At 52.1% G+C, this 14,272-nt stretch overlaps 1 protein-coding gene across 22 annotated transcripts in view; it reads left to right on the plus strand.

The window, feature by feature from the left end:
• The window catches only part of TNS1 (tensin 1), a 254,731-nt gene that overhangs the window by 113,028 nt on the left and 127,431 nt on the right, over positions 1-14,272 (plus strand). For all 22 annotated transcript variants that reach the window (XM_060193921.1, XM_060193925.1, XM_060193927.1 and 19 more), the window contains one exon: positions 12,951-12,992. The gene's annotated coding sequence lies outside the window, so the exon portion shown is untranslated. Of the gene's footprint in view, positions 1-12,950; positions 12,993-14,272 lie in introns of those variants that run through there.

Here is a 14,272-nt window from a genome sequence, read left to right on the forward strand (position 1 = left end):
GGAGAAGAAAGAAAAGAGAAAAAACAAACAGGGTGGGGTAGGAAGAGAAAAAAAGAACTGGGGATGGGGTTGGGTAGAGAAATTGGATTGAGAGACTGTATGGGCCCGGGGCCACAGAGAATCTGGAAGGACACTCAGGTGGTGAACCACTGTGGGAAGCCAGGGGTAGGGGAGCCAGGGAGCCTGAGAGGTGGTAGAGTGAAGGCAGGGCCCTGAGTCAGGCTGCTGGCCAGTGTTCAGCCCTGGGCACGGCAGTGCTGGGGTTTCTTGTGGCCCTGTAATTCCCTTAGCTTGCCCCTGGGGGGGGGGGTCCAGTTTCCCAGGACTGGAAGAGAGTTCAGTACAGGTCCAATAGAGGCAAGCTTGAGTAGGTGTGGCCCACTCTGCATTCTGTAGGGCTGGTGGGTGGGACCTCTCAGCTCCCCCTGTGCCAGGCTGGGCTGGTGCTGCTATGTATGGTATGGCCAGAGGCCAGAGGCCAGAGGTCAGGAAGCCTCCAAAGAGAAACTCCCTGTTTTGTTTTTTTTTAACCAGAGCAATGCTCAGCTTTGGTTTATGGTGGTGCTGTAGATTGTAGGGGACCTTTGGTGCCTCAGGCATTAAAGTCTTTTAGCATAACCATTATGCTGTCTCCCCAATATGAAGCTCTCTGCTCTGAAGTGCTGTGTGGGACTCCGTGTGGGCATCGACTGGGGTAGCCAGTGATTGTGGCATGAGATAAGAGGAAGAATTGGGGGGGGCTCTTGAGGGGGCAGCTCAAGTTTGGTGGGGGGGCAGCTTGCTTGGGCTCTGACCCTAGAGGCTTGAGACGGGTGGCAGCTGGGGTTACAGAGACACCCTATGTGTGGTGGCTGCCTGTGCTTTGTTTGGAGATAGGGCAAGGCCTTCTGTTACCCACTGGCCCAGGGTTCTGGCCGGGGACTCTAAGCTGGGACATGCCTCCAGCCCGCTGTGCTACCTCCCCCACCCCCACACACCAAGTTGCCGTGTCCCTGGGAACAGGCCTCCTCCTGCCTGCAGGAACTGTGCTTCCTCTCCTGTTGCCCAGCAGAGCTCTTTATAAGGGCAGGAAACCGCCTGCTGACTGAGCTCCAGTCCCAGCAGGCTCAGAGCAGGGCTCCATAGAGGAAACCCACCAGGCCAGCCATCTCCTCTCCAGGCCTCCTCTAATAGAGCCCAGTGGACTTGTCAGGTGCTGGGTCTTCCTGGAGGAGGTGTTAGGGTCAATTCTGAGGGACATGGTCACTTTGCTTCATGTTATCACATGTCCCTCCTTACCAGTGGGGAAGAACTGAAAGGTTGCTTCAGGAAGGAGTGGGGCTGTCTTTGGAGAGCATAAAAGGAAGCACCCTGATCACTGTGGCAGGTGTCTTAGTTAAGGTAGCCACACCTGGAGAGTTGTAGCCCAATAGCGGATGGGTGATTTCAGCAGACCAATGGGAGGCCGGCCCGGCTGTGACGTCAGGGGATTTGAGAAGGAGAGTTGCATGGGAGGCAGGGCCTTTGCTCTCTCTTCCTTGCACTCCTGGGTCTGCCCCACGAGCTCTCTTTCTAGGATTGCTTCTTCATCCCTGATTTCTACCTCACATTTTTTTTTCTTAAATTTTATTTTGGATATTTATTGGATAGAGACAGCCAGATTGAGAGGGAAGGGGGTGATAAGGAGAGAGACAGAGAGACACCTGCAGCCCTGCTTCACCACTCGCAAAGCTTTTCTCCTGCAGGTGGGGACCAGGGGCTTGAACCCAAGTCCTTGTGCACTGTAATGTGTGCTCAATCAGGCCACTCAACCAGGTGCCACCACCTGGTCCACCCCACATCTTTGCAATAAAGACATTTGAACTTCACATACCTGATCACAGAGTCTTTTGTAATGATTTCAAGAAGGCACGTGACCAGATCCTCTTGGTGGCCCCTGGCTCTAATCAGGTTCATCCACGATATATTATTTGGTGACCACAAAGAGACCCAAACCCTCAAACCCCTACCACTGAGGCACCCTCTAACAGCTTTTTCCTCCACCACATGACCTGCCGTGGACTCTTGGGGACCATCTTCTGGATTATTCTATGCCCCTCTGGTGTCACTTCAGAGCCTTGCATGTCCTGAGCATGAGCTCCCCTGGCTGGCCCAAGGTGGGTGGGTGGCAGAGCTGTGGCAGGACACCCCTGAGAAGGGTGGGGAGGGAAAGAGGGGGTCACCTTTCCTAGGAGAGATGCCTCCCCCAGGCTCAGGGGACCCAGGGAGAAGCAGAGGCATGAGGTGGGGGTCTGCCCCAATGTGTGTTTAGGGGGGCTGACAAAATAGCCCACCTGGATAACTTGCTGCTTTGCCATGAAGTGACCTGGGTTCCAGCTTTGCCCTCACCACATTGAAGGAAGCTTCTGTGCTGTGCTTCCTTCTCTCTCTCTCTCTGTCTCTCCATTTTGAGGGAAACAGAGAATATCAAGGGCTGGTAAGATAGCTTGGTAAATATGTGGATTTTTAAAAATTGATTTATTAATGAGCGCAATAAAAGGAGAGAGAGAGAGAGAGAGAGAAAACCAAATATTACTCTGGTACATCTGCTGCTGGGGCTTGAACTCAGGACCTCATACTTGAGAGTCTAACATTGTATCCACTGCGCCACCTCCTGGACCATCAGTTGAATTGATGTGCATTGCTTTGCCATGTGCACAAGCCAGATTCAAGCCTGGCCCCTAACACATTGAAGGAAGCTTTGGTGCTGTGGTCTCTTGCATGTCATCTCTGCCTCTCTGTCTCAATATGTGTTTTGTTGGAGGTGTGGGTTAGGACCTCTAGATTTTCAGGTACCTCATGGCCTCTTGTTTCTGGACGTTAGCCCCCATCCTTCTCCTTCTCATCATCATCATCATCATTGCTGAGTTCCTTATGCTCATCTCCTGGACCCTCTCCCACTCAAGTACCTTCAGTGGCTCCCTGGTGCCAGAAGCCAGAAATCTGGGCTCCTCTGCTGGATTGTCAGAACTGCCCACAGTCCAGCCCAAGAGAGTCTTTACTTCATCTCCTTTGATGCCCTCTTAGGCATCTTCCCCACCCTCACCCAGAATCCCAGCCAGCAGGAAGCTTTCTCACCTCCATTCCACGCAAGCGTGATTGTTTCCAGTGGAAATGCCGTTCCCCACCGCACCTTTCAAACCCTCAGCATGGAGCCAGGAGGTAGCTCACCTGGTAGGGCACACGCCTTCCATGTGTACTGTTGTGAATTGGAGCCCCAGAACCACATGGGAGAGCACTGTGTCTGACACAAGGGGGAGCTCTGTGGATAGTGGCGTGGCACTGTGTTGTCTCTCCCACCCCCCCAATTCTTCTCTCCTCTCATCAGAAAATAATAAAAGCTGTGTGCCAGAAAGGCTGCTCGTGGTGGTATCGTGCTTATGTGAGGCTCTGGTTCAGTCTGTGGCTCCACATTCAAATGATAACAATAGTAGCAGAGGCCTGGTGGTGGCACATGCACGTTACCATGTTCAAGAACTCAGGTTCAAGCCTGAGTTCAGGTACCTCTTTGTTTCTCTCCCTGTCTCCTCCTTTCCTCTCAATTTCTGTCCCTATCCTAAATAAATAAATATTTTTAAATTTTTATTTATAAAATGGAAATATTGACAAGACTATAGGATAAGAGAGGTACATTTCTATACAGTATCCACCCCCAGAGCTCTATATCCAGTCCTCTCCCCTGATAGCTTTCCTATTCTTTAGGAAATAGGAAATACTCCTCTGGGAGTATGGACCCAGGATCATTACAGGGTGCAGGGTGCAGAAGGTGGAAGATCTGGCTTCTGTAAATGCTTCTCCATTGAACATGGGTGTTGGAAGGTCAATCCATATTCCCAGCCTGTCTGTCTCTCTTTCCCTAGTGGCCCAGGGATCTGGGGAGGCAGGGCTCCAGGACACATGGTGGCGTCGTCTGCCCAGGGAAGTCAGGTTGGCATCATGGTAGCATCTGGAACCTGGTGGCAGAGATTCCCAGGTGAAAGCAACTTCCTTACAGAGCTCACACCAGGTGTTGTCTCCAAGCTGTCACCTTGGCTTTGCCTACCATAAATAAATATATTTTTTAAATGATACAAGGTGGTAGCATAGCTGATTGAGCACATGCATTACAGTGCACAAAGACCTGGGTTCAAGCCCTGGGCCTCCAGCTGCAGGGGAGGAAACTTCATGAGCGGTGGGACAGTGCTGTAGGTATCTCTCTCCCGATTGCAAGTTTCCTATCAGATTTTTGTCTCTCAAAAATAAATAAATGGGAGTCGGGCGGTAGCACAGTGGGTAAAGTGCAGGTGGCGCAAAGTGCAAGGACCAGCGTAAGGATCCCGGTTCGAGCCCCCGGCTCCCCACCTGCAGGGAAGTCGCTTCACTAGCGGTGAGGCAGGTCTGCAGGTGTCTATCTTTCTCTCCCTCTCTGTCTTCCCTTCCTCTCTCCATTTCTCTCTGTCCTAGCCAACAACAACAACATCAATAACAACAACAATAATAACTACAACAATAAAACAACAAGGACAACAAAAGGGAATAAATATTAAAATATGATAAATAAATAAATAAACAAGGGTTCCCGGTAGCTCAAAAAAAAAAATTTAAAAAGAAAAATTTATTGTGGGCCAGGCGGTGGTACAGCTGATTAAATGCACATATCAGCACGTTTAAGGACCAGGGTCTGAGCCCTTGCTCCTCACCTGAAGCACGGACCCTTCACAACCAGTGAAGCATGTCTGCGGATGTCTTCTTTCTCCCTTCCTCTCTATCTCCTCCCATCTCCTCTCAATTTCACCGTGTCCTATTGAATAAAAATAGAAAAGAAATAAAGGGAAAAAAATGGCCACCAGGAGTGGTGGATTTGTAGTGCTGGCACCAAGTCCCAGCCATAAGCCTGGAGGCAAAAAAAAAAAGACTAAAAAAAAATGTCAGTAATAGTGTGTTACCTGATACGGCTCAGAGTCCAAGCAGGGTGTCAACCTTCTTCAGGAAAATGCCCCTGCGGCTCCAGACAGACTATGACCCACATAGTCAACGACTGCCACCTCTCCAGATTCAAAGGAGGTCTCGAAACTTTACATCAGGCTCAACCTGACGCTGTTGACTGGCTACGGAAGAAGGGCAAACGCTAGAAGAAGAAGGAAAATCATCTTGGGCCTTCCTGCCCTCTTGAGCTCACAAGGGAGGCACAGGACTCAAAAAGGACGCTGTGTGTCTGCAGGGACCTCAGAGTCTCTGCTGTTGTGGCAGGCACCCCTCTGGCCCCGGAGCCACCAGGAGGTGCTGTGCAGGGCAGGTGGCATCCTGGGTGCTGTGCTGTTGTTTTGCTCTCTCAGCTCTTGCTGGGCGGCTAGGGGTGGTGCAGGAAATCTCAAAACAGAAGGTGCGACTAACTCACCTTAGGGGCAGCAGGGGGCAAAGGGCGACGCACACCAGGCCTAGCACAGCGAGTGTGCACATGGATTGGGCCACGGCCTCCTCTGCTTCTCTCATCCCTGCTATTTGTTGTTAACATCTGAACCTGTTCATCTGATATAACATGGGAGACTACACTGAAAGCACCCAGCCCAGATGCATGCAGTAGGTGCTCTGCAAGCCCCCATTTGCTTTTTGGTATCATCAGGGGGTGCCTAGAGTCGAGGGAATGGGAACTTGGAGAACATCTCTCAAATCAATCCAAGGGGCTCTATTTGTCTTGTGGAATAGTATGCAGCCTTGAAAAAGGAACACAGCTCAGACCCATGCTGTACCACTGGTGAACCTTGAAGGCATTATGTGTAGCCTGTGTGGGCTGCAAGAATGCTACATACTATGCAGTGTGTACACAATAGTCCTGGAGGATGGAGAGCTAAACTGGAGGCAGGCATGGTTCTTCTGAGGTCGTTCTCCTTGACCTTGAGACAGCTGCTTTCTCTTTTTAAAATTTTTTTTAAATTTATTGGATAGAGACAGCCAGAAATTGAGGAGGGGTGGGGGAGATAGAGAGGTAGAGAGACACAGAGACACCTGAAGCCCTGCTTCACCACTTGCGAAGCTTTCCCCTGCAGGTGGGTAGCAGGGCCTTGAACCTGGGTCCTTGTGCACTGTAACGTGTGCTCAACCAGGTGCGCCACCATCTCATCGTCAGACAGCTGCTTTCTCAAAACATCATATATATATATATATATCCCATTTTATTTTAAACCAGAGCTCTGCTCAGCTCTGCCTTATAGTAGTGCTGGGGATTGAACTTGGGAGCCCAGAACCTTAGGCATGAAAGTCTTTTTGCAGAACTACTGTGCCATCTCTCCACCACTCTTGGTTTCTTATAATTGGGATGCCAGTTATGGGGTTAGCCTCCCCAGCCTTCTGTGGGTACTTCTCTCTATATCTAGTCATATTTAGAGGCTCTTAGGGTTTTTACTTCCATGTGGATCTGGAGAGCAGAATTTAGCCCCTGGTCCTAACTGAAACAAATCAAATACCACAGTGTAAGTGCTGTGTGTTCTCTCTTGTAGAAAGTGGCTGGAACAGGCCAATTAGGAGAGAGAAATAAGACTTGGGGTGACCAGGGGCTGAGGCAGAGGGGGCCAGGGAGTCATTGCTTGTTGGATACAGGGCTTTTGTTTGTGACGATGTGTAAGTTCCAGGAAAGGACCTGGGCTCCAGCTCCCAGTCCTCACCTGCAGAGGGGAAACATCAGCAGTGAAGCAATGCTACAAGTCTCTCTCTCTCTCCCTGTCCCACTCCTTCTACCTTTCTCTCCTCCTTCCTCTCTCCTCTCTTTTTCCCTGTCTCTCTCCTCTCTCTTTCTCTCTTTGTCCCACTCCTTCTCCCTGTCTCTCCCCCTTCCTCTCTCCCTCTCCCTCTTCTCTTTCTCCCTGCCTCTCTCTCTGTCTCTCTTTCTCTCCCTGTCCCTCTCCTTCTCCCTGTCTCTCCTCCTTCCTCTCTCCTCTCTTTCTCCCTGTCTTGCTCCCTCTGTCTTCTCTCCTCTCCTCTCCTCTCCTCTCCTCTCCTCTCCTCTCCTCTTCTCTCTCTCTCTCTCTCCCCCCCCTCAATTTCTCTCTGTCCTATCAAATAACACAAAGAAAAAAATGGCTAGTGGCATCAGTGGTACAACATTCAGTATAAATTTACTCATGAATTTAGAATCTAATCCTCAATATTGTTCATCATTAAAAATAATAAAATAAAGGGGGGCTTGAATCCTTGCATATGGTGTCATGTGAACTTACCCAGGTATGCCACAGCCTAGCCCCCCTTCTTTTTTCTTTGAAACTTGATTTATTCTATTTGATGGGACGGGGGATATTGAGAGGAAAAAGGGATAGAGAGGAAGTAAAGGACCGAGAGACACCTGCAGCACTGCTTCACCACTCAGGAGGCTTCCTCTCTGCAGATGAGGAGTAGGGGCTTGAACCCTGGTACTTGCACATGATAACCTGTGCACTCAGCCAGGGGCACCACCACCTAACCCCTCGCTGGTTCTCTATGTAAAAAAAAGCCAGCTCAGAACATTGAAATCCTGGTGATGACAAACCAAAAAAACAAAAAACAAAAACATTTTTTTCCTTATGTAGACTTTATTGGGGGCCAGGTGGTGGCACACCTGCTTGAGTACATGTGTCACAACTTCATTATAGGAAAAAGAGGGGGCCAGCAAGCAGCTTACCCAGTGAGTCACACATTAGCTTCTGGAGTGACGTGGGTCTGAACCCCAGGCCACCACGTGGGAGCACCTGCATATGGGGCAGGGAGGGGGACAGCTTCATGGCAGTCAAGTGGTTCTGTGGTGTCTCTCTTTTTCTCTGCCTCTCTCAGTCTTTAGCTAGAAGAAAGTAAAGAAAAATAAATCCATAAGTGCATGGCTGCTGGGAGCGTGGAGCTGTGCAGGGAGTTGTGGTTCCACCCCTGGGAAGCAGCATTGCTTTCTCATAACTGAGGAGCCTGCACTTGTTTGATTTCTGCGTGGTTTCTATTTCCCACGCATGTGTGAAGTTCCACACTGTTTGTCTTAACTCCTTGGCAGAATACCCTTGGGGACCTTCCCTGTTGTCACCAATGACAAAGTTTTTTTTTTCTTTATCAGAGCTCTGCTCAGCTGTGGTTTATGATGGTGTGGGGAGTTGAACCTAGGACTTCAGAGCCTCAGGCATGAGGATTCTCTTAGCATAACCATTATGCTGTCTCCAATGACAAAGTTTCATCTCTTCTTCTTTTTTTTAGATTTATTTGTTTATTCCCTTTTGTTGCCCTTGTTGTTTTATTGTTGTAGATATTATTGTTGTTATTGATGTCATTGTTGTTGGGTAGACAGAGAGAAATGGATAGAGGAGGGGAAGACAGAGGGGGAGAAAAAGACACCTGCAGACCTGCTTCACCGCCTGTGAAGCGACTCCCCTGCAGGTAGGGAGCCTGGGAATCGACTGGGATCCTTGTGCTTTGTACCACCTGCGCTTAACCCACTGCGCTACCGCCCGACTCCCACATCTCTTCTTTTTAAAGATTATATTGGTATTATTAGTTATCTAGAGACAGAGATAAATTGAAAAGGAAGGGAGATAAAGAGAAAGAGAGAGAGAGGTCTAGGAGGTAGTGCAGTGAATAGAGCATTGGGCTCTGGAGAGAGAGAGGGAGAACAAGAGAGAGAGAGAGAGAGAGAGAGAGAGAGAGAGGGAGAAAGAGAGAGAGAGGTCACGACCTGCAGACCTGCTTCACAGCTCATGAAGCTTCTCCCCCTGCAGGTGAGGCTGGGGGCTTGAAACTGGGTCCTTGTGCAGGGTAACATGTGCCCAACCAGGTGTGCTACCACCTGGCCTTTCATCTCTTATTTTTGTTGAGGGAGAAAGAGGGAGAGAGAGAGAGGAAGTGAAAGAGGGAGAGAGAGAAAAAACCAACAACACTGAAGCTTCTCCCTTGCCATAGAGCCTCCCATGTGGTGCCAGGGCTGACACCTGCGCTTCCTGCCTGGCAAAGCAGAGCTATCTCTCCAGCCCAAAGCTTGGTCTCTGTTTATAGCTGAGCGAGTGGGCCTGGCATTTTTTATTAAGATCAAACGGGTCACCAGAAGGACCAGGACAGTGGCAGACGTGCAGCTTTGTCCCTGTCGCTGTCACTGGGCTCAACGGTGTTGTTCGAGGGGGCATGGGGTCAGCTGGCAGAGATGGCAGGGCCATGTCGGGGTGCGTCTGGGCCCCTCAGAACCTCATCTCATCACCCACAGGATGGGGTGGTGTGAGCCTGCTGGGGGAGGTGCAGAGGGCTGAGGACCCAGTGAGTGTGAGACCTCAGGTGGTGGATTTGTGACTCTGGCGTTACTCCCCCCCCCCCCCCCCCCCCCGTTTCCTAGAGGGACAGAACAGGCACTAAGAATAGAGGATGCCCTGGGGGTGCCCTGAGAAAGAGGATTTCCCTGAGGCTGGCATTCCAGTTCTGGGCCCCAGGGTCCTGTACTGCCAGCCCAGGGGAAGTGACTGGGGGGGGGGGGACACTGAGCTGCCCTGTTCCCCGTGGGGACTGCCCATCTGCGGAGGGAGGGGACTCCTAGCTCGAGTCTCCAGGGGGCAGTGAGAAAGGTCATGGCTGTCACCAGGAGTGTGAGGCCACAGTGCAGGAGCCCCAGAGTGTGTGGGGGGCGGGAGGTAGGGGCTGGCTCTCCTGGCACATTCCAGGCTCCTGCGAGCATGGCCAGGGGCCAAGGTGCCTGAGGGAAGGAGAGAGCCTTTTAAGGAAACATTTCTTTGCTTAGAGAGAGAGGGAGAGAGGGAAACAGACACACACACACACACACACACACACACACACACACACACACACACACACACGAGGTGAAAAAGGGAAAGAGGGAGAGACGAGAGAGGGTAAGAGAGAGAGGGAAAAGAGAGGGAGAGAGATGGAAGGAGGGAGAGTAAAAGGTAGAACAAGGACATGGTGTAGTGGGTGGGCCTGTAGGGTGTTGCTGTGGGCAGCGAGAGGGGCCAGTAGAGCCCCTGCCCGGCATCCACACTCCCTGTGCCGCCGCTTCCTCAGTCTGCCCCACGGCCAAGGCAGCAGGCATCTGGGGTGTGGACACATAGGTCCCCATCTTTCCACTGCCTTGGGGTGGTCCTGGGCATGGACCCTCCCACCTGTCATCCTGTCCCTGTCTGTGTCCTCACAGCCACCATGCCCCTGCCTGATCGCTGAGGGTGACTCAGAACTCATGCTGGTGCCATGGGGGGGGTACTACTGACTTTTTAGGGGGCCTGCCCCTCCTCCTGCACTCTCACCCACACTCTGGTTCCCGCCACCCATGGGCAGTGTGCTGTCCTGTGGTCTCTCTCTGTCCCCTCCATGGCTGGGGCCCAGAGTTATAGAAGGATGGGGATAGGAGACTGGTGGGGGGTGGCTAGCACCTGGGAGGGTGACATCTTGCACCCCCAGAGTGGATGTGTGTAGGGAGGAGGCAGAGAGATAGGGGCCTCACTGCTGGGCCACCACTGCCCTGATGGTGCCTGCTGGGGACAGGTGTACCCCCTGTGGGTGAGCTCTTGCCAGAAAGGGAGCTCTCGTCTGTTCTGGGATATTCCTTTGTCCTGTCCCTCCTCATCTAACTCTGAAATGTCACCATGCTGCTGTGTGTCACTCACCCTGATCGTTGGGACTGCCCCCCCCTCACCCTCACCCTCACCCTCACCCACATTTTCCTCACTCTTGAAAGTGGAGTGTAGGGGGTTAAAGTTACCTTTCATTTTTCCTTGGTTTGAACCCCTCAGCTGTGTGGTCTTGGGCCAGCTGTTCAACCTCTCTGTGCTTCCCTGCTTCTCAGCTCCAGGCATCACGGTACCTACTACTGGGGGGTGGGGGTGGGAGTTGTAGGGACTCTGTGAGATAACACAGAACATACTCATTGGGAACACTGTCCTCTCTCTCTCTCTCTCTCTCTCTCTCCTTTTGCTCATCCAGGGCTCTGAGCAATTTCTCCTCCCTGGGATGTTTTTTCACTGAAAGAGAGGTAGAGAGGGAGAGAGACGCAACAGCATCAGATCTCCCCCCATTGTTATAATGCTTTCCATGTGATGCCAGGGTTTGATCTGTATAACGCACATAGCAAAGCAGGCCCCCTCCCCAGTGAGTTATCTTTCCTGCCCCCCTCTCATGATTGATGTATTTATTGAGAGAGAGAGAGAGAGAGGTGTTTCAGAGAAGGACTCTGACATATGCAGAGCTGGGGATCGAACCTGGGCCCTCAAGCGTGTGAGTTCGATCTCTAGCACTTGAGTCTGAGTGCAGGGCAGGGCATAGACCTGTCTGCTGCGCCATGTTTGATAGGACCCTCCTCCCCAACCCAGGGCAGTCAGGCTGGCAGGTGCCCCCCTCCCTGTTGGCATCTCACCAGGGCCTCTCAGGCAGGCCAGACCTGTTGACAGACCAGGGCCATGTGGTCATTTGGGGGGTGGATTTTAGGATCAGTTCTTCTGGGGAATGGGGGGGGGGCACAGCTGGCACTGAGGATGGGTGGGGACTGCCCACAGTCCAAGGGGGCAGCCATCCCTCTCTTTGACCATCTGTGGCTTGTTCTCAGACACCCACCCCCAGCCCCCCTGCCCCCCACCATGGCCTCCCTCTCTTCGGTGTGGTGCTCAGGTCGGGAATTGCAGCCAAAGCTGAAGTATGCACTCCCAAGAAAAGCGTGTCCCGGCTGGAAAAAGGAACAGGCTGAGTCTCTGATAAAGGCCTGCTAATTGTTGGGGGGTGGTGGTGGTGGGGTTGGCTGCTCTGCATGGTGTGTGTGGGGGGGTGTTATCTCAGTGAGGGGGAGCTGTCTAGTCCAGACCCCCCATTCTGTCTGGGAGCTGCTACATTCCCCTCCTTGGGCACAGAGAAAGGGGAGGAGGTGGAGGGTGCACTGACCCTTCAAGGCCATCTGTCTGTCCGTCCTTGTGTGTTGGGGCTGACAGCTCTGTGCAGAAGGCTTGTTTCCCACACACTCTGGGGAGTTGGGCCAGCTGTTTGGGCGTCAGCCTTGTGGATGGAAGCAGAGGGAGATGGTGTTTGCTTTCCTAGAGATCTTAAACATATTTAAATAAAAAATATTTTTAAAGCCAATCTTCATGCCTTGCTCTGCATGAGGCCCAGGGTTCAAGCCCAGGTACCACATGGGACCACCATCAATAGCACATAGGATGCTCCGTGGATGCTAGAGTGGTGCTTTCATGTCATCATTCTCTCTCTCTCTCTCTCTCCTTGCTCTTTCTCTCAAAAATTAAAGAGAGGACTGGCAAAGTAGTTCACCGGGACAGTGAACCTGCTTTGTCCTGCCCAAGAAACCTAACTTTGCATCCTGCCCTCAGTCACAGAGGAGCTATGGTTCTCTCTCTCTCTCTCTCTCTCTCCCCCTCTCTTTCCCTCTCTCTTTCTCTCTCTCCATTTGAAAAAGTCATCCCAGAGCAGTGCAGCCCTAAAGATGACCACAAAAGGAGAGAGAGAGAAAGAGAGAGAATGAAAATTAAACTATGAACAGTTTGCCCAGGGAAGCCACTCAGCACAATCACACGCATGTGTGAAGTCTTGGGTTCATTCCCTGGGGCTACAAAAGAACACAACCCAACACAACACAACTCAGCAAGCCCACATCTAACCATAATGGAGACCAGTTAGAAGACACAGCAAAGAAAAAACAAAAAGTAGAAGTACATGTTCCTATGTCCTGGACCCGCCGTTAGGAAAGTCTTGGTACCCTGATTCTGCAGCCTTTTGTGTCTGCATCTACACAGCCAACAGAATGTTCCAGTCACGGCACACCTTCCATTTCTGCCTGTGGTGACTCCCCTGCTTTGGCATTATTGCCTAAGCATCTTTCCATGTTGTTCCTTCGCATTCCAGCTGGAGGTAGAGGGGGTCAGGGTATGAGGGTTGCAGGGAGGGGTGTCTAGACAGGGGTTGAGGGGGGCTGCTTCTCTGTGCTGACCTTGTTGCCTTCTGTTCCCCCACAGGTGGTAGCGCCCTGCATTCCGCCCTCCAGCCATGAACTGGTGGTGAGTGACAGTCCCCTCCCTGCCCTGCCAGCACCCCCCCCCCCCATGTGGGCAGCTCCTGGGAGGCTGGGCCATTAGGTAAGGGGGAGGCGGGTCCCCAGGCCGGTGCCAGACCAGGAGGAAATGAGTCATGAGGTCCCTCCTGATGAGTTGCAGGGCCTGCTCGTTCCAATCTGGAGTCTCACCGTGGCCTTGCAGAAACCCATAAAAGGGCATCGCTCTTGTCTCCGAGCCTGGCCGGGTGCCCGCTGGTCTGGGGCATCTGGGGTGGGGAGGGGGGTGGCATCTCCTGCCTGCCTGGTCCCGGGTCAGTCATCCTGAAGCTGGAGACCTCAGGTTCTGGCCTGCCACACCCACTGAGTTGCTCTCCCAGGACTGGTGTTCATGTTGGGGATAGCAATTCTGCTCTCTCGCTCTCTCCTGTGTCCCCTATGCCCTGGTGCTTCCTCCAGGTAGCCTCCCAGGAGAGCAGGGATGGAGTAGGTACTCCTGGCTGGGCTTTCTAGGGTGCTGGGAGCTTTGTTCCCCTGCCCCAACCCTGCAAAAGTACTTCTTGCCCTCCAGCCTGCAGCCGAGCCTGGAGGCAGGGGTCTGCGTGGTGTGCATGTGTGTGTGTGTGTGTGTGTGTGTGTGTGTGTGTGCGCGCACGCACGCACGCACGCAGGCATGCGTGTGCGCACCTGTGTCTGCCACCTGATGGACCAGGTCTCTAAGGCCACCTGATGTGTGTGTGTGTGTATGTGTGTGTGTGGGGTTGTGTCTGGGGACCAGGCATCTGCTTGGAGACTGGGGCACTTGCTCAGCTTGGGGCCTGGGGTCCCTGGACAACCCTTCCCCCACCCCCACATTTTGCCAGGGGATCACAAGCCAGTCCCCACTTTCTTTTTTTCTTTTTAAAGTATTTTTATTTACTTCTTTTGAATAGAGACAGAGAAATTGAGAGGGAAGGATGAGACAGAGAGGGAGAGAAAGGGGCCAAGTAGTGGCACGCCTAGTTGAGTGCACACATTACACGATGCAAGGACCAGGGTATAAGCCCCAAGTCCCTGCTTACGGGGGGGGGGGGCAAGCTTCATGAGCAGTGAAACAGTGCTGCAGGTGTCTTTCTCCTTCTCTATCTCTTTGTTCTGTCTTTAATTCTCTGTCCAAGATAAATAAACAAAAACAAAAAAAAATAAAGAGTGAGAGAGACAGACATGTACAACAGTGTCTTACCACTTGTGAAGTTTCCCCTGGCAGGTGGGGACTGGGGTTTGAACTCATGTCGTTGTGCCCTGTAA

This window comes from Erinaceus europaeus, chromosome 7 (assembly GCF_950295315.1).
Source record: "Erinaceus europaeus chromosome 7, mEriEur2.1, whole genome shotgun sequence".
Classification (NCBI taxonomy): Eukaryota; Metazoa; Chordata; class Mammalia; order Eulipotyphla; family Erinaceidae; genus Erinaceus; species Erinaceus europaeus.